Source organism: Mesoplodon bidens (genome assembly GCF_964165515.1).
Source record: "Mesoplodon bidens genome assembly, chromosome: X".
Lineage (NCBI taxonomy): Eukaryota > Metazoa > Chordata > Mammalia > Artiodactyla > Ziphiidae > Mesoplodon > Mesoplodon bidens.
Window position 1 is genome coordinate 101,550,692 of NC_138163.1, and position 20,884 is coordinate 101,571,575.

Consider the following 20,884-nt stretch of genomic DNA (forward strand, 5'->3'; position numbering starts at 1 on the left):
GTAACAGTCTGTTCTGTAGTAAAGGTTTCTGTGACAGTCACATTCCTTCTGAGACCCTCTAGATAACTCCAGGATCCAGTTGATGCTGGAGGGGGGTGGGGGTGAGACAGGCAGTGACGAGTCTCTCAGAATTCTTTGTTCCCTCCCACTGTGGACAGAACTCTGCTCCTAGAAATATCCCTCCTCCTCATCAGAGGAGTCAGTTTCCAGAGCACAAGTGCAGGGTGGGTTGGATGTTCCCTTATATTCCTGAATTGTAGAGGCTGTACAGTTGACAGAGTAAGAGCATATCCAGCTGTTGGCAGTGCCAACCACAGCCTTGTGGAGCACAGTGCTGGCACACAGCAGGCTTTTTTGGTTAATGTTTTTTTAAATTTTGAAATTATTTTATTTTATTTTATTTTTATTTTTTTTTGCGGTACACGGGCCTCTCACTGTTGTGGCCTCTCCTGTTGCGGAGCACAGGCTCCAGACACGCAGACTCAGCGGCCATGGCTCATGGGCCCATCCGCTCCGCGGCATGTGGGATCTTCCCGGACCGGGGCACGAACCCGTGTCCCCTGCATTGGCAGGCGGACTCTCAAGACACTGCGCCACCGGGGAAGCCCTTGAAATAATTTTAGATTTAGAGAAGAGTTGGAAGATAATACAGAGAGTCCCTGTATTCTCTTTGCCTCGCTACCCCTAATGTTAACGTCTTACATAACCATGTGTGGTTATCAAAACTAAGAAATCAACATTGGTATAATACTAGTAACTAAAGACTTTATTAGGATTTCATCAGTTTTTCCCACAGTAGGCTATTGATGGCTATGATTTCCAAACAGGAATACCTTTGAGTCAAAAAATAAAAGGGGGGCTTCCCTGGTGGCACAGTGGTTAGGAATCCGCCTGCCAATGCAGGGGACACGGGTTTGAGCCCTGGTCCAGGAAGATCCCACATGCCATGGAGCAACTAAGCCCATGAGCCACAACTACTGAGCCCGTGAGCCACAACTACTGAGCCCATGCACCACAACTACTGAGCCTGCACTCTAGAGCCTGCGAGCCACAACTACTGAGCCCATGCACCACAACTACTGAGCCTGCACTCTAGAGCCTGCGAGCCACAACTACTGGAGCCTGTGCGCCTAGAACCGGTGCTCCGCAACAAGAGAAGCCACCACAATGAGAAGCCCATGCACCACAACGAAGAGTAGCCCCGGCTCGCTGCAACTTGAGAAAGCCAACATGCAGCGAAGACCCAATACAGCCAAAAATAAATAAATAAATAAATAAATACATACATTTATTTTAAAAAAAGATAAAAGGGAGTACATGTCTGATAAAGTCAAAAATGAGACTCAGGGGCTTCCCTGGTGGCGCAGTGGTTGGGAGTCTGCCTGCTAATGCAGGGGACACGGGTTCGAGCCCTGGTCTGGGAGGATCCCACATGCCGCGGAGCAGCTAGGCCCGTGAGCCACAACTACTGAGTCTGTGTGTCTGGAGCCTGTGCTCCACAACAAGAGAGGCCGCAATAGTGAGAGGCCCGTGCACCGCGATGAAGAGTGGCCCCCGCTTGCCACAACTAGAGAAAGCCCTCGCACAGAAACGAAGACCCAACACAGCAAAAATAAATAAATAAAATTAGTAAACTCCTACCCCCAACATCTACTTTAAAAAAAAAAATTAAAAAAAAAATGAGACTCAGGTGTCGGTATTCAACTAGTGGGTCAGGAAGCCAGTCTAGATAAAGAGAGCAGCCAAGCATCATTTAAGTTTTCTGAATGTTGTCAGGATACATACTTCTCACTTCTTAATTATGTTGGTCTTTTCTTTAGGCACTATAGCTCTTTCTCTAGTTAACTCTCTCTGCTGTTTTCTTCTCCTGTCAGTCTCTGGTCTTTGGTAATTAGTGGTCCAAGTGAGTAACAAAGTGGTTTGTTAACAATGAATTAGAGCAGAGGGCCAATTTTACTTTGTCCTAAATTAAGATGAAACATAAATTTCTAAGTGCAGCCGTGTGTGGGAATTGTAGCAAACAACTGAAAGTAAGTGCTAATAGAATGATTTAATAGAGACAGCACTTAATCCAGGCACTTCTGATTTTTTCCAGCTCTAAACTTCTTATTCTTAAATGAAATTAAGTTTCTACATTTAAATCTGGTGTCTGCCATTAAGTTCTAAACTAGAAAGTTCGGCCTGATACTTCGTTGCTTGGGACAGGTAAGAAACCAGACATTAAAATTTGATTCGAGGTAATTTGTTTTTTAGAGACCATCACTGCATGGGACAACCATAGATCAGTGATTTGAGACACCTTTTAGATTCTTGTTCATCTCTCTTTTTTGTTCCTTCACATGTAAATTCTCTTCTGAATACAGTTAACTTTCAGTGCTGGAGCTGTGAGTTTAAACAAGAGGATTTCTCAGAAAACCCTTCAACAAATTCTAAAACCGATTTATTACTATGTGTGGATTATCCCTGTCATGGTAGGACTTATCTTGAAATTGGCACTACCAGACTTCCTTCTTGGCATTAAGACTTGCCTCAAATGAATCAGGGTCTTGGCCCATCAGCAATAATAACTTTACAGTGTGCAGTGCTCTGTAGCTCACAACGCTTTTCTACTTTTGTTCTCATTTTGTCTTTAGGCATCTCAGTGGCATCTGTACTTCATAACTCAAACAACTGGAGCTTTGGATGTGTAGTTGCCCAAGGATCCAGAGTTAGTAAGTGACTGAGTTGGGATGAGACTCTAGGTGTATTTCTTTTTCCTAGCCAAGCAAATTCTTGGCCTTAACTCCAAACAAACCTTAGATACTGTAGTGCTGCCCTCCATGCTGCAGGAGTCTTTGTGTGCTTGCTCTTCTCTCACAGTAGAAGTGGCCTCAAATTTCAATAATGTTCAAATGTCAGTGACTTTCAAATGTAATTTGTCTTTGGCTCTGAAATCAGTTGGCCAAAACTAATCTAATAACATGGAGCTTTCTTTGTTTAATCAAATCATAAGAGAGGCAGTAATAAAGGGCTTTCTCAAATTGTCAGCAGGGGTTATCTCTTTTTATTACTTTAGCTGTTTCCAGTGGAAGTTTTTGCTGCTGTAGAATAACTAGAAAATCTAGTTCTGTTCTAGTGTTACTGACCTTGCCTTTTCTAGACTCTTGCCTTGATGACTCTCCCCTGGTCTAACTTTTGTTCATGTATGAGTTTGCCTTTCTAACATTGTTAGGACTCAAGTGAAAGCTTTTTTATCTTGGGTTTCCTCATTTGCAAAGCACTATGACCTCAGCTTTTCCTGCTCTTAATACCATTAGAACTTTTAAGACCTAATCAGAGTTGGACAAAGACTTAATTTCATGAAAACACTTGGCAGACAAATCATGGGAGATGGATAGGCCCTGCTTGGATATGATACAGTAAAAATTAGCATAGATTGAGAAGGGAAAAATCTGCCTTGCCATTCATCAAGTTGAGATAACAGATTAATTAAGTTGTAAATTATCAGGAAACATTTCTCTCCAGGTCATCACAGCTGTAAAGTATCATAAGAACATGCTATTTTTTCTTAAAGCAAAACATGGACATTGCTCCAGTTTATTTTATGACAGTACCATTAATATGGAAACCTGATGATGATAATATGAAAAGAAGGAAGGAAAGAAGGGAGAGCGGAAGGGAGAAAAGAGGGAGAAATAAAGCTATAGAACAATATCACAACTGAAAATAGGCTCCGGCAACATATCAAAAGAAAGATACAGTATGACTAAGGGACCAGTGTGGCTTGAGATCAGGAAATCTATCAACCCAATCTATTAAAGCAGCAAATTAAAGGAAAAATAATCAAATGATTATAACAACATGTACTAAAAAGGCACTTGATAAAATATAGCCCAAACCTCCTTCTTTGACGACTTCTTTCTTACTCAGTGAGAAACTTTGTTCTGTAAGATCATAGACTATCAGAAACTTAACTTTTTGAAATTAGCTCAGTAAGATGAAACTCCCCACTCTAGCCTGGAATGTCTGAGTCTCTACGACAGAGCGAAGCAGTCTGGATTTCCAACCCAGGTGCAGATAAGGGGTTTCAGGATACAACATTCCACATCTATATTAATTTTGTTATCCCTAAGGACACAGGAGCTTGGGACCACACAGCAGTGCAGACCTGATGTTGATGTGTTTACACACGGCCCTGCTTTCCTTCGGAGCCCATCATTTACCTAAGTTCCACTCCCCCACTCCCCCAATCCTGCAAGAACTACCATTTCCTTTGGTGGGAGATGCCCCATGACTCCTCTGTTGTTCATTCTTACTTATTGCAGTGAGTCAACAAACCTGACTCTGTCAGACTACAGGTTTGTCTATGGTCTTTTGAGGCTGATTGAACTAAAACAGATGGCCAATGGGTGGTTGGTTTTCTAGGAAAAAATTGTTCGCTCAAAAAGCACCAGGGCAAGACTCTTTCTGAAGGAAAGGGAACTGAGCCTGTCAGATTTTGGCTGTTCGGGGTTGTTTTGTAAGTTGCTTATGGCCAAGATTTTGGCCAAAATGTAGCTCAGCAGGGCCTCAGTGTCATCTGCAAGCAGTATTACCCTTGGTGTGCAGCCAATCCCCCTCCCCTATTGCCCTTGCACGACCAGCTCAATCTTACAGTTGAGAATAAGGAAGAAATTCAGATACCTTTATGCTGGCTTCTAGACAGCAGTTTCTCTTGGAGAATGGCATTCTTCAACAAACTTCTCAGTCTTTGCTGCAACCTGGTGAGAATCTTCAGTAACCAAATGAGTTCATCTTCGTAGGGACAACTTCACTTACGAAAAGCAGCCTCGCCTGACTTGAGACTAAACAATCTTTCCTTGGCCAGACATCACTTGTGTCTCATTCCCATGAATGTTAAAAAGCTAAAGTTGGGCTTCCCTGGTGGCGCAGTGGTTGAGAGTCCTCCTGACGATGCAGGGGACACAGGTTCGTGCCCCGGTCCGGGAAGATTCCCATATGCCGTGGAGCAGCTGGGCCCGTGAGCCATGGCCGCTGAGCCTGCGCATCCAGAGCCTGTGCTCCGCAACGGGAGAGGCCACAACAGTGAGAGGCCCGCGTACCGCAAAAAAAAAAAAAAAAAAAAAAAAAAGCTGAAGTTAATGGCTGGCAATCCCTTCGGTTTTCTATCTCTGTTATACTTATTTCTCATCTTAGGTCTGCAAATGAGGGAAACAAACTAGAAAATTTAATTACTTATTCTCCATTAAGTCTCTGATGCAGACTTTACTTTTTACCCACAAGTGACTTCTTCCACATCTTAAACTCAGATATGTTATTCTAAAATACCTAAGCAGCTAGCTGTGGAGAAAAATTGAGCCTAAAGGCATTAAGTCAAGTCATATCCTTTAAGGTGTTAGGGGCTTGACTTGACCTGCAAGGACCTTGACTCTGCCTCTAACTTTCTTTGTTTACCTTGCACATGTCTATTTCCTTCTCAGTTTCCCAGTCTGTGAAAGGGTAGGTGGTTTCAGTCCATGTCCATAAACTCTGCTGGACTCAAGAATTTTGCAGAATTTCCTGTTTGGTTGCCAGATGCCCCTAGGGCTCTGAGTCGGGTTTTGCTTTGCAGAGAGGTTTGCCCAGCTGCACCACTACTCCTTACCATGTGAGGGCGCTGTGTGCCTGCAATTGCCTTTGAATCTCTCTAGACATCACATAGACTACTCTTTTAGGCACCCACAGGTAACGTTTAACCTAACAGTAGTTCTGCCTCAGGACAGAGGCTTAGCTCAGCTGTGGCCATGTTGTGATAGCCCCTGGGGAGTAAAACCATTGGGGGGAGCCCTAGGAAGAGAAGAGACCTATTGGGCAGAATAACAGTTGGGGGTGTGGACAGGCTGGTTGTATATGGAGCTGAGGGTGGTCCCCACAAGGGGGCCACATGCTGTTTGGAAGCAGAGCGAGGGACCTGGACTAGTAAGCAGCAGTGCGTCAGGCTGTGTCAAACATGGATGGAAGAAATCTTAAAGGCAAGTGGCCAGTTAAAAAGTCAAGTTGCCAAATCAGATAGAGGATAATCCATTCTGTTTACGAGGTTAACTAGTCCAAAAAAAAAAAAAAAACCCCAGGAAGTCCTGAGCAATGGAGCCCATTGATGGGAGTAAGCTAAATGACTGGCGGCAGCTGGGGACTTCTAGGGTACTAGGGAGGAGTGATGTACCCCAGGTATCGTCCATCTGATGAGCATTCAGTGATAGGTGCCAGAGGGATAGAAGCTGTAGTTTGTGTGGAATTGTTTTGGGGGTGAGAAATTGCTGGCTGAAGCAGAAGACGTGCAACATTCACGTTATGTGTGAGAAATGAAATGGCATATTTCACTGGGAGTGATGGGAGAGGAGCTGGAGGTGCATGCTTGACGAGACTTGAGCTTATCCTCTAAATGTGGCTTGGGCTGAAAATCAAGTGCTTTAGTCCACACGTTGTAAAGTTTTATTACTAAGTAAGGTGGTCGTGGCTGGGGTAACTGTGGTACCTGTGTTAAGTCTGGAATAAGCCGTTTCTTTGAAGATCCCCTCTAGGGTAGTGCCACGACAGCCTTTGGGAGAACTCATACAAAATCCAGAGAAATTCAGAGCTTGGAAGAGCGCAAGATTTCAAGTTCCCATACCTTGTTCTCAGTCAGATTCGGGTGTCACAAAGAGTTTCTCAAAGGTTGCCTATTATGTCAGGTAAATCGCCAAGGATCTCCATGTTAAGAGTGTGACAGAAGGAAGAGGTGAACACAAGCCTCTTGGAGCTATTGACTCTACCTGAAGCAGTATCCCAAGGAGGCAATGCCCAGGTAAATTGCCCTAATTCCATTCACAGTCTTGGATTTTGTCCTTGCTGTAGGTGGCCATCCATCCATCGTCCACGCCAGATTGTTTTCTCCAGCTTCAGTAACAGCTAAAAGCCCTTCCTGGAGGCTGGCAAGACTGGGGGTATCCCAGAGGTATAGTTTAACACAGACCTGTGACCTTCACGTGTGAAGGAGCAAAAGCAATTAAAGGCTGGGCTACACTATGATCTTGGTGACATGGCAGAAGTTGAACTCTCCATTAGTCAAGCCCTGGAACAACTCCTGCTGGGAGTTAGCGTTAGCAAACTCAATCTGTCTGGCCTCTAGAAGGGAGTCTCCTTTTGCAATGTGCTGGGTCCTGGGAACTAGGCCAGTTGAGCAGGTATGTTAAAACACAGAGGCAACTCCCTTGGCTCTGTGTTTGAACTGTTTGTGGAGATGGAGCACTTAAAGTATGAATATGAGGAGCAGGGCATTGTGGAACACATAGATAGGTCTGGTGGCACAGCCGAGAAAAAAATGGCTGCATCTTGTGGTAATGCTGATGAGGCTAGTCGCTTAAAGACGCCTAGTGCCAAAGACTTGGCAAAGCCAGTAAAGTAAGTCAGAAGTCTGTTTCACAGGGTGGTTTTATGAGATACTGCCCCATTCCTAGCAGAGGCGACCCATCAACAGGTGGCTTACATTTTCTGCTGGACTGTTGGACCAAGGCTGGGTTCACAAATCTGCTGATTCTCTTTGATAGACCATCATGTTGGGCTGGAGACAGGTTTATTCAGCCGCACTGCTCAGAAGGATGAAATGAGCATGGGGGATGGGAGACATAATGTAAGGTCCTGCTTGTCAATGTCTACTGCTGGACCAGGGTGCTTCCTAGTAGAAGGGGCAAACACTCTCTGAGCCTGGGGCATCGCACTATAGCAGCTCACCTGTAGGACATGCCTCCTCTGTGGAGGCTAGTGTGAACATGGCTGGCTTCAGGGCCCCATCTCCTGTTCAGTGGAGGCAAGCAGGAAATATGCGTGGGGAGGTGAATAGAGCTGATATCCAGCCATTCTCAGTTCTACTCACTTAGAGGCTGGGCAGCTCATTGGGCTGGATCATTGCCTCCTTCACCTCCATGTACCTCTTCCTGGGCTTAACAATTGGGCCAGTGCCATTGATCATGCATGTATGTGCAGGGAGCACATGTCTTGTGATGAAAGGGCCATGACTTCTCTCTCAATTACCAAATTTCACGACTAGAGCTGTGGGTCTGCCCCATGTCCCCCCTCCCTAGTAAGCTGAGACCTAAAGAATGTTGCTGTTCTGTTCCCTATGAATTTTGAATTTTGTAGTTCCATATTCAGTTATAGTTGAACAGAACAGCTGGACAAGTGGGTGAGCTTGATGGAATTAGTCTGGGATGGTAGCAACACGGGCACTGCAGCATCAGAGCAGTTACTACTTGAGATTATAGGGCTAGTATTTCTGACCCAATGGCTTCTCTGTAGTCCTAGTCTTTTCAGAGACATCTGAGTTGCAGAGCTGCACGGTCTTCATGGGAGCCCTAGAATCTGAGAGGTTGGTTTAATCTGATCCAACTGATCAATGAATGGGTCCTGTAATGAGAGCGGAAACTCTGGTTCCAAAAGCTATAGGCTTCCCTCAACTCTAATTTGCTCACCTACTAGATGACCCCAATTTGAAAAGGAACAGACACGCCAGTGTCCATCTCTGGAACAAATCTGTTCCTTTTCAAATCGGGGTCATCTAGTTTTGTTTCTTACTTGTCCAGGTCTCCCAGACGTCTGTTAGACTTTTGTCATATGTGAAAGACTTCCTAGTGCATTCATTATAACACCTATGTAATCATTGGCCTGATGAGGCCAGGGAGGGTAGCCTTTGCTCTACAGACTCTCAGCCCTTTATAGTTCTGTTGTATTAGAAGACTCTTGGGAACTTCAACGGTACCCTAATACATTTGAGGTTACCGTTGGCAGGATCTACTGCTAGGACAGCAAATAGGCAAAGCTTGCATTGAGAAGGAGATGCTCATCTTTGTATGAGAAGCATCAGGTAAATGTCTGTTTATGTCTGATTCTGAGAATAGCGCATATAGGGAAAAAAGGAGCAAGTAAAGTGGAGAGGAAGGTGTTTCAAGCTGAGCAAGGGAGGTAATTGAATACACTTAAGAAACAGAATAAGCAAATGTTCAAAACAGAAATCAAATAACTGTACTTAGAGGCAACTTTAGCTAACAGAAAGAACAGCCAGGAGTAGCTGTCACTAAGTCAGGCAGCCCAAAGACATGGCATACTACTTTATCCCCAGCGTCTCGAATGAGTACTAGTGCTATTAGTGAGATGACACATGTATATCAAAATGTTTAGGACCAGGTGCCATAAAGACAAAACAGGGTGATGTGGTTGGGGTAACTACAGCAGGGGTGGCTCTTTTAGTTAAGGTTATGAGGGAGGCCTCTTCAGTGTAGAGACCTGAACGGGAAGTAAACAGCAGAATGAATGCGTGGAGGGAGGGAGTTTCTTTTTACCAGAACCCTAAGTGCAAGAGGACAGAAATGTGACCAGGGTGGCTGAAGAGTTCTGAATAAAGAAGAAAGTGGAATGAAATAAGGCAGACAGGGGCTGGATTATGTAGTCTTGTAGACCACGGTAAAGAGTTGGGATTTTTTTTTGTAAAGTATATTGTCAACTTGTTGGGAAGTTTTAAGCAGGGGCGTGATACTTGACATATGTCGTCAATAGGTGATCCTGACCTGTGCAGGGGTGAGAATGGAGCAGGGCCAGTTAGGAGGATTTGGCAGTAGTCTAGCAGATATGGTGGTGACTCAGGTGGATGGGATGGAAGGTAGTGAGAAGTGGATCTAATTTTGAAAACTTTGAAGCTTTAACTTCCATGACTGTTGACGAATTGGCTGTGGGATACGAGATGAATCAAGGGTAGCACAAAATTTTGTCCCAGACTACTGGGTAGATTGGCTGAGTTGAGTTAAGACTGGGTGTGTGTGTTCTTGATCATTGAGATCAAGAACAGTCACTTATCTTTGTATCTCCAGGGTCTAGCCCCTGACACACAGCAGGTGCTAAAATGGTTGAAATGGATAAAAATATTGCTATTAAAAAATTATAGGGAATTCTCTGGTGGTCCAGTGGTTAGGACTCTGTGCTTCTGCTGTAGGGGACACGGGTTTGATCCCTGCTTGGGGAACTAGGATCCTGCATGCCGCACGGCATGGCCAAGATATATATATATATAAAATATTAGAATTAGGGAATTTAGCAGGGAACTCATCATTCTCTCAGTAGGAAGCCTCTCCTACTCCATCCTTTGTTTCCTGATTGTCTAGTTTTTCTAGTGTATAAACTTACATTCTCCACTGACTGGTTGTCTTTGTTTCTGAGACCGTGGAATGGGGACCCTGTTGATTAAATCACAGAGCCTTCTTGTCAGTGTACTGAAATATTTATGTGTATCTTGTGTGTGAGTCCACGTTCTGGGTCTTCCTCAGATAACCCCCCTGTAACTCCTAGCTGCCTTAGGCACATTGCAAATGACCCCAGGATTGTCATGCTTTGCTCTATAAGGTTTTTTACTGGGGCAGGAATATTCAGTTAGATGCATTAGATCCCAGGGACTTTGGTTTATATTTCTACTATCTGACTTAGTCGGAAAAACTCATCTTTCTTACGTCTGTAATATAGCAGCAAAGATTTACAAACTAGTATCAACTCTGCTACCCACAGTGAGAATGCTAAAGCTGAGAGGTTTTTCTAAAAAATCAAATGTAGCTGTGCAGACATTGCCATTTGGGGCTGATCTAAGAATCTGCTTTATAAGTTTGCTTGTAATAATTGCAAACAAGCTATCTCAAAAATATCTATTTGCTTGCATCGTTTAAGGGTTAAAGACTTTTCATATAGAAAAGTCAGAGGCTTCATCTTTCCCGTTGCTCCCAATCAAACTGACAGTATTGGCCATTTCAGTATGCAACATTAGAGTGAGGTAGAAAAAAGCCAGAGGCTCATTGTCACTAGCTATATTTCAGTATAGCATTTTAAAAAATGCTGCAGTGATTTCTCCTGCCCTTTGGAAGGTGTGTTCTTCTCTGCAGTTGCAGCAGGGGTTCTGTGTCTTTTTCACATGGCCTACTTAGTTTGAAATCTGTCGGCAGTTCAGAATAATGCGTATAAAAGTCTAAAATAAAACACATGGGTTTTCAAATAAAATACTTTGAAAGGTATCAATTTTAAAGCAAACTTGTAATATAAAAATATGTACCTTAATGCATTAAATAGCAAGACAATACATTTTAAATACAGGCAAGTTGAAGTTTAAAGACAGCAGTGTGAAGGCTGCTTAGCTTGAATCACAACATTGAATTGGGGTGGTCTTTGGGCAAGACAGTATGCATGTCATACTGGACATCCAATCAGTTCTGATTTTCTTGTTTGTTTAATGGATACAAGGGTTGAAAAATCTCAATTTCACAAATGTATTGGTTCAAAAAAAGGTGAAGCTTCCCTAATTCACATTGTAAGGCAAAAACACTTGACTTCTCCAAGGTTTTTTGAATTAAATTCCAGTTGTATTAAATCATTTGCACTAAGATCAGTAAGCTATTTTACAACTCAACAATATAGAAATAACCCAATTAAAAATAGGCAAAGGATTTGAATAGATCTCTTAAGAAGAAATACAAATAACTAATAAGCATATTAGTCATTAGAGAAATTCACACCAGAACCACAGTGAAATACCACTTCACACCCACTAGGATGGCTAAAATAAAAAAGACAGACAGTAACAAGTGTTAGCAAGGATATGGAGAATTGGACCCTCCTACATTGCTGCTGGGGATGTAAAATGGTGCCACTGCTGTGGAAAACAGTTTGTCAGTTTCTTAGAATGTTAAATATAGAATTATCACATGGCCCAGCAATTTTACTCCTGGGTATATATCCAAGTGAATTTAAAATATACATCAACACAAAAACTTGTACATAAATGTTTGTAGCAGCATTATTCATAAGAGCCAAAAGTGGAACAACCCAAATGTCCATCAACTGATGAACGAATAAACAAAATTTGTCATATCTATACAATGGAATATTATTCAGCAATAAAAAGGATGAACCTTGAAAACAATATGCTAAATGAAAGAAGCCAGTCACAAAAGGCCACATATTATATGATTCTGTATATATGGAATGTCTAGAATAAACAAATCCATAAAAACAGAAAGTAGATCAGTGCTTGCCAGGGGCTGGGAGGAAAGGGGATGGGGAAATGACTGCTAATAGCTATGGAATTTCTTTTTGAGATGATGAAATACTTGGAAATTAGATGGTGGTGATGGTTGCACAACCTCCTGAATATACTAAAGAAACACTGAATTTAATACTTTAAATGGGTTAATTTTTTCATATGTTTATTATATCTCAAAACCACTATTTTAAAAAAGTCAATAGGTCATCTTTGGCTAAGCCAAATTCTTTGATACAGTTTTACATTTAAGAAGAGATTACAAACCCATGGTTCAATTTTACCATCAAGAAAAGAGTTCTGCAGTGTTTGTAGGTGTTAACAGCTATCTTTTGTCAGTGAACTAGACAGAATTTTGAATTGCAGCTTCATCTTGGTAAAGAACTTCTTCCAGCATTCCACATATGTGGCCTTCTGTGCCTTTCTAGAAAAAAAATGGTTTTCATGTGTAATTGGTTTTCTTGCAAAAATGATTTTTTAAATGTGGGGTGAGGTATTTTCACAGAATGGTATATGAATACCCCTTGTAAAATACCTTGTATCACCCTTGTGCATGTCTTCACTTCCTAACCATGTACAAAAGGAGTATAAGGAGAAAAACATCTGTTACTCATCACATTTACACTGTGCATGACTTACAACATTGCACAATCTGTTAGTAGTAACTGTTTAAATGTCTTATTTAAAGTTACTTCAACTCAGATGTGTTTGAACTTGCCTGGCCCACCCTTGTAGTCCATGTACTGTCTGTTACAAAAGTCAGGCTGCTTTATGGAGAGCTGTGTTCTCATTTGAGTGTGCTAGTTTTGCAAAAACTTAACCGGAATGTCTCACAACCTTCCATGTATAGATTGAAAACTAACTGTAGATAGGGAGTACAGGAAAGCAACATGGCTTTCCTGGTCGCCTATGAAATAACTTTCTACTTCATTCCTCAGTAGCTGAATGTCTACCTGACCCAGAATTGGGCAACTGCCTTGTCCAGATATCTGTAGACACAAAGACAGTGATCATGTGACAGCTGGTGGCTACTCTACTACCGTAATTTTGAGGTAGTGATAAACATAAATTTGAGATCTGCATCAAGGTAATGTGGAATGAAAAGAACTGATTTCTGTTGTGACAAATTCATAGATTCTGCTAATGGTGAATTTATTAGCTGAAGAAGTACTAAATTTAAGTTAGAGATTAGTAAAAATAAAGATGAATGCTTTACCAATCAAATTAATATTCCATGGATATTATAATACTTTGGATCCCTAACTTAAGAACCCCTAGTGTAAAAGATAGATTGCTTATTTTGGCCTGCAGCAGATGGGTCACGGTCATCCCTACTGTGGCAGCATATTTTATAAGGCTCCTTACTCAGATAAGTTATTCCGTGAGGCCAGGGATCCAGCTGCAGGTTTTCAAAGGATCTCTGACCTTGAGAAAGATCTCTGACGCTCCTTTACCTCATTTAAACAACAACAAAAAGTTTTATTTTGAGGTAATTATAGATTCATGGTAATTTGCAAAAATAGTACAGAGAGTCCCGTGTACCCTTCACCATCTTCCCGTAGTGGTAGTATCTTACATAACTCTAGTACAGTGTCAAAACCAACAAACTGCCATTGGTACAATTTTTTTCATGTTTAAATTAGGATATTGGGCTGCCTTGATTTGAGGAAATTAATCACTTAAGTTGATAAACAGCCACTGTTTAACCCAAAATGCATTTTGATAGTTCTCAGTCTGGAGTACTTGGGGTTTGCTAGCGAGGGTCAAATCTCTACCACACGACAAGAAACAGGATTCCAAATTTGGGGATGTGATGAGTTATGTGTTATACCACTTTTCAGGAGCCACCCTATATCCATGCGCTATAGCCTTGGGTCTGCCCAGTCTTTTGGGCAGAACTTCACCCACCAAGTGGCTTTCACTTTTTCCATGCAAGTAGTTGTGCTCCAAAAAGAGGCCCATGGGGCCTTGAGAAAACCCGCCTCATGCTCTCAAGATGTAAGATGAAAACTGACCATTTAGGGGCTTCCCTGGTGGCGCAGTGGTTGAGAATCTGCCTGCCAATGCAGGCGACACGGGTTCGAGCCCTGGTCTGGGAGGATCCCACATGCCACGGAGCGGCTAGGCCCGTGAGCCACAGCTGCTGAGCCTGCGCGTCTGGAGCCTGTGATCCGCAACAAGAGAGGCCGCGACAGTGAGAGGCCCGCGCACCGCGATGAAGAGTGGCCCCCGCTTGCCACAACTAGAGAAAGCCGTCGCACAGAAACGAAGACCCAACACAGCAAAACTAAATTAATTAATTAATTAAAAACTCCTACCCCCAACGTCTTTAAAAAAAAAAACAAAAAAACAAAAAAAACTGACCATTTAAATTTCTAGCTTTTCTGACTTTTCTAGTTCTGGTGACAGCTTGAGCAGCTATCCTTTTGAGCATGAATAGCCCAGTGAGACCTCTTAATATCCAAGATATACTAGGTAATACCTGATAGCCTATCTAGCCATTTGGTTTTGTTTAAGGCATGATAGACCTCAAGTGCCGTTATAAGTACCCTCTGCTTCATGCAGCACCATCAAACGTTTGCTTTGTATTGTCTCAGGTCTTGATATGCCAGCACTTAAAATGCAATATAATAAAGTCTGTCTCAGCAACTAGACATAATATCTCTTTTTTATAGTCATCTTTTATTTATTTATTTATTTATATATTTATTTATGGCTGTGTTGGGTCTTCGTTTCTGTGCGAGGGCTTTCTCTAGTTGCGGCGAGCGGGGGCTGCTCTTCATCGCGGTGCGCAGGCCTCTTCACTAACGCGGCCTCTCTTGTTGCGGAGCACAGGCTCCAGACGCGCAGGCTCAGTAGTTGTGGTTCACGGGCCCAATTGCTCCGCGGCATGTGGGATCTTCCCAGACCAGGGCTCAAACCCGTGTCCCCTGCATTAGCAGGCAGACTCTCAACCACTGTGCCACCAGGGAAGCCCCCAACATAATCTCTCTTAAGAGGCAGGGGACTGTCTTAGTCATCTCTCTCCCTAGCACATGAAAGCTATATGAGGTCTGTGGAATGCGGAAATGTATATTAGCAGAAAGCCAGACTAGCATTTTGTGCATCTCTAACACATTCCTGCTCAACTGCTTAAAGTATCTTCTATGGCTGTTTGACCACATTTGCGAGATACTCTCTACCACCCAGTCTGGGGCCACTTCTGTGCCGTCACACCCCCTTAGTGTGGATATGACTTTAAATTGACCTGGAGAAAGTTGAGTGTGGGCTTGGAGGGTGTTGGAGTGGTGGCCACCTAGTCACAACATTTGAAAACAGTTGTGTAGTTGTGCTATGATTGTTAAATGGCCCACCTGAGCCCACCTAGGACTAGTGCATCAAATGACCCCTAGAAGATGGCATTAGCCTTTGTGTGGTGGAGACTGCACTGAGTATTCCTCCTTCCTCTCACACAGCTCTCTTGGTGTTCAGTTTGTGAACCAGCAGCCACCTTGCAAGGTGCCACATGTTACTTTCAGGGCTTCTGAGACTACGCTTTGAACTAAGGCTTTCTGTGTCTGTTTTTGTGACTTCTTTGACATCGCTGGAGGCTGACCCCTCTCGCTGTTTTCTTTGCTGCCTTTAGTATTATCAGTTGGGCTGGAAGAGATGAGTTAACCACCAACACCAGGTCCTTTGTTTCACTTCTGTGAGATCATAGGCCACTGTGGTAATGCTGTGATTGGAATGCCATGTCTGGAACATTGGTGAGTCCGACACTAGGTAAGCCAGCATTCTCACAGTGAAGAATGATGACCCTATTAGCTTTGTTCTACAAATAAACAGTTTATATCATCATTCCTTATATCGACTTTGTTCCTATAAATTCTGTGTAATTAAGGACATTACTGATAGGATGAGCATCCTACCAGAATACTAGTTATTCTTTTTCTATAGACACTAAAAATTATGACTACTTTTTAGCACTCTTCTGTCTCAAGTGAAGTTTGGTGTGAGTGCAAGAATTCAGTAATAAGGTCGTGGCAAATCATTGTAACCTATTTTTTTTTAATTCAAATAGCTCTAGGTTTCAAGATAGTGCTACTCTAACTCATAATAGGATGGTAACCTAATTTGTCTATTGGTATATTTTTTATGACTCTCTCCTCAAGGAATTTAAAGTCTGGAGGGGAAATCAAATAGGTCTTACAAATTTCGCTTAAGTTGATGGAACAGGTACAGGTGGAAATTCATACCCCTTTCACTTCATGCTGAGAACAAAGATAAGTTAAAATTTTAAAAAATTAAAAAAATTTTAATTATGTTTTATTGGAGTATAGTTGCTTTACAATGTTGTGTTAGTTTCTGCTGTACAGCAAAGTGAATCAGTTATACGTATACATATATCCCCTCTTTGTCTATTGAAATAATTTTGAATGTATCAGATATACAATAATGCTTTGCAAATAACTAGTAATAAAGAACAAGGCTTACCATACCCAAGTAAAAAATGCCTAGGCTGTAGGTAGCTCTAAAGTCTTGGAAGAATTAAAATACAAATTAGGAGTTGGGAAGAGGACTCTATAGACCTGATGTGGAAAACTTTGTACTAGACTGTGGCTTCAAGTCCACGCATCTCCCATTTCTGACTCGAATTTGTTACTGAAGACATGCTGATAGCAAAATTTGGAAATGCAGGATTTTTACTTTAAATGGTAAAAATGTGTGATCATTCCATTCCCAAACCCTAATCCATTCCCCCCAATTCTACTAAGAAACAAAGCAAATTCTTAAATACCTATAACAATTCATAAAGGATTTTTTGCATAATAGCATGTTAAACCATTATTTCTAGTTACTTAACACTTACTGAATTCATCAGCTGGGCATATTTGTTTTCAGAGTACAACAAATGTGAATTGTTTTCTTCCTATATAGCAACAAACTCATTGGAGGAAGATAGGCAGGACGTGGACATTATTTCTCATAGACTTCTTGCCCTACTTCTGCAGGCTGCATTCCCTTGGCTTCTGTGAAGGCTGACTTCTGGCTGCCTTTGGCCAATGGAGACATTGGGGAGAGGTCAAGGATTGGTGGGAGGGGAGAAGGTAGTTATTTCTCCCTCTCCTTCTCTGCCTCAGACGTTTCTTTGGCAGTGTCTCCATTTCTTCCTGCAACCTAACTCCTGCTGTAGTTTCAGAGAATTCTGCTTATTTAGCCTAGAGGGTCAAGAGAGTTTTTGTTGGCTCCTGGCTTTGCTCATCTCTAGGTTGCTTCACCACTCTGTTTGCTTCTCATTTCCTCTATTCTTTGTGTGAACAATTCGTTGTTCAGTTCCATCTGTTGTAAATACTTGAAGTAGCTTCTGTTTTCTTGTTTAGACTCTGATGCACTGTTCTGCTTGGTTGGTGCCAATGAGAAAGTGTGAGCCTGTGAAGGAGTCAGTGAGATAATAAATGCCTGCAGTTCAACCACATCCAGATCAGAGGAATTACTGAACAGTCTATCGTTTTTTTGGCGCTCAGGCACTGCAAGTAGAGAGTTGTAAACCCTGATTGAAACCATAAATAAAGCAATTGAAATTGGGCAGCTGTTTATATTTCCTTTGCTTGCATTGGTGCTGCTCCTGATAACAGGATTGAATTTATCATTGCATTTTGGAAGGTGTTGATTCTGTTTATATCATGATTACATAGATATGATTGCTATTAAAAATAAATCTGAAAGATTTGACATCAGGTATCTATGCCTCTTCTTCCTTTAGTTAATGGAATTATGTTAAACCTTTTCCTCAAATTGCTTTTCCATTTATTCAGATGGTGTGTGGGTTGAATTATGTTACCCGGAAATATATACTGAAATCCTAACCCCTGATACCTGTGAATGAGATTTTGTTTGGAAATAGAGTCATTGACTAATCAAGCTAAGATGAGGTCATACTGGATTAGAGTGGGCACTCATCCAATATGACTGGTGCTCTTATAAGAAGAGGAAAACACACACACACACACACACACACACACACACACAGAAATGAGAAAATGCCATGTGATGACAGAGGTAGAGATTGAAATGATGGGTCTACAAGCCAAGGAATACCAAGGATTTCAGGCAACACCAGAAGTTAAGAGGAAAGGCATGGACCAGATTCTTCCTTAGCGCCTTCAGAGAGAGCGTGGCCCTACCAACACCTTGATTTCAGACTTTTAACCTTCAGAATTGTAAGAGAATAGATCTGTTGTTTAAAGCCACCCAGTTTGTGATACTTTGTTATGGCAGACATAGGAAGCTAATACAGATGGTTTCATTTAATGTGGGAAAGATAAGGACCATAGTGCAGACTGTGTTTAAATGGCATGATCAAGAGTCCCAGTTCTATGCAGAGAACAGCTGCAGTGCCATTGGAGCACACTCCCTACCACACAAACCTGCACCCAGCTTCAATGTTTTTCACTAGCATGCACATGAACTATTAAAGATTTTCTGTTTGAATAATAAATTCAGGGCAAAAACTTCTAAGTTTTAATGAATATTTAGGTAGTGAGTTCAGATAGCGAGGGATACCTTTTATATCCACGATAGGCTGAAAAGAAAACAAACTCCTGTATCAATCACAGTCCTACCAGAGAAAGAAGACCAGTAGGATTGACTATCTACTATCTCTCTCTCTCTCTCTCTCTCTCTCTCTCTCTCTCTCTCTCTCTCTCTCTCTCTATCTATCTATCTATCTCTATCTATCTATCTATCTAATATCAAGAGATTTATTTAAAGGAATCCGCTCATGAGATTGTGGAGGCTAGCAAGTCTCTAATATGTAGGTCAGGCTGGCAGGCTGGAAACCCTTGGGCAGAAATGGATGCTGCACAGCAGTCCACAGAGAGTATTTCTTCTTCCTCAGGGAAACCTCGGTTTTGCTCTTAAGGTCTTTTAACTGATTGCTTCAGCTTCACCCAGATTTCTAGGCTAATCTCTTTTACTTAAAGCCATTTGATTATAGACATTAATCACATCTACAAAAAAACTTCACACCTATATTAGAGTTAAATTAAACTCTGGGTACCATAGCTTAGCCAAGTTGACACATAAAACTGACCATCACAGCTAATAAGCATTGTACATATTTTCCTCATTATGAGTCATGTTTTCCTGCTTCCTTGCATGCCAGGTAATAATTGATTGGATGCCAGACATTGTGTATTTTACTGCATTGGGTGCTGGGTATTTTTGTATTGCTGTAAATGTTGAGGTTTGTTCTAAGATATGGTTATGTTACTTGGAAACAGTTTAACCTTTTCAGGTCTTGCTTTTATGATTTGTTAGGAGGTTCTCGAACACTGCTCAGTCTAATAATTCTCCACTATTTTAGCAAGATCTTTCTTTTTTTAAAACATCTTTATTGGAGTATAATTGCTTTACAATGGTGTGTTAGTTTCTGCTTTATAACAAAGTGAATCAGCTATATGTATACATACATCCCCATATCCCCTCCCTCTTGCGTCTCCCTCCCTCCCACCCTCCCTATCCCACCCCTCTAGGTGGTCACAAAGCACCAAGCTGATCTCCCTGTGCTATGCGGCTGCTTCCCACTAGCTATCTGTTTTACATTTGGTAGTGTATATATGTCCAGTGACAAGATCTTTCTGAATATTCTTCCCAGTGCCTTAGAAATTGTTACTTTTTCCAGCCCCCCTAGTGGAATCAGGCACTGTTTTGGGCCCTGTGTGAGAGCCAGGTACGGTTTCCTCTAATGCTTTCAGATGGTACGAATATCCAAGGGGGGACCCTCTGCATGTCTCTGTAGTTTTCTCTCCATGAAGCTCTCTCCTCTATGGTACTATGTCTACAAACTCTCGCTTTCTTGGTCTCCCTGGATTCTCAGCATTATCTTCTCAACTCTGAGTCGGCTTGGCTCCAACTCAGTTCCCCCTCCCTGCACTGTGGCCTGGAAGCTCTCTCACGGCAGTAAGATGGGTCAAATTGTAGGAATTGCCTTGTCTCTTGGGGATCACTGCCCTTCACTGTCTGATGTCCACTGTCTTAAAAACCATAGTTTTGTGTATTTTGTCAGGTGTTTGTGTTTTTTTTTTTTTGAGGTACGCGGGCCTCTCACTGCTGCGGCCTCTCCCGTTGCGGAGCACAGGCTCCAGACGCGCAGGCTCAGCGGCCGTGGCTCATGGGCCCAGCCGCTGCGCGGCATGCGGGATCTTCCCAGACTGGGGCACGAACCCTTGTCCCCTGCATCGGCGGGCGGACTCTCAACCACTGCGCCACCAGGGAAGCCCAGATTTCCTCATCTTTTATAGCTGGCAGGTTACATTGTTTGATGTGCTGTTGGATTAGTTTTACTAGGATTTTGTTGAAGATTTTTTGCATCTATATTCATAAGAGATTTTAGTCTGTAGTTTTCTTGTGTTATCTTTATCCGCCTTTGGTATCAAGTTACTGTTAAAACTAAGAAGGACAAGATAATCAGTAAAAATCAGATTGTTGGGGGAAAGGAAGGGGAAGAGGAAGGAACAGTAAATTTGAGAGGTAAAATGTTAAATCGTTTGTATTTCAAAATACAAATTTAAAACTGTTAATGTTACTGGGTAAGCGTTCGCAAAGCCTAAGAGAAAAAAGTAGTTAGATTTATGCTTAAACATGCTGGAGTGGAAGTGTTTGCCTTTAGGGATGAATACTTTTTAAGGAATTCTTGCTCTTATTTTAATTTGGCTCTTTAAAGAAGCAGGGATAAAGAAGATGGGAGAAGAGACAACTGTGGAGACATATAAACACATCTTTGGCAGCTAGGAAGCTACCAGCTGGCAGGGGGGATGCCACGAAAAGTATTCAGATTCA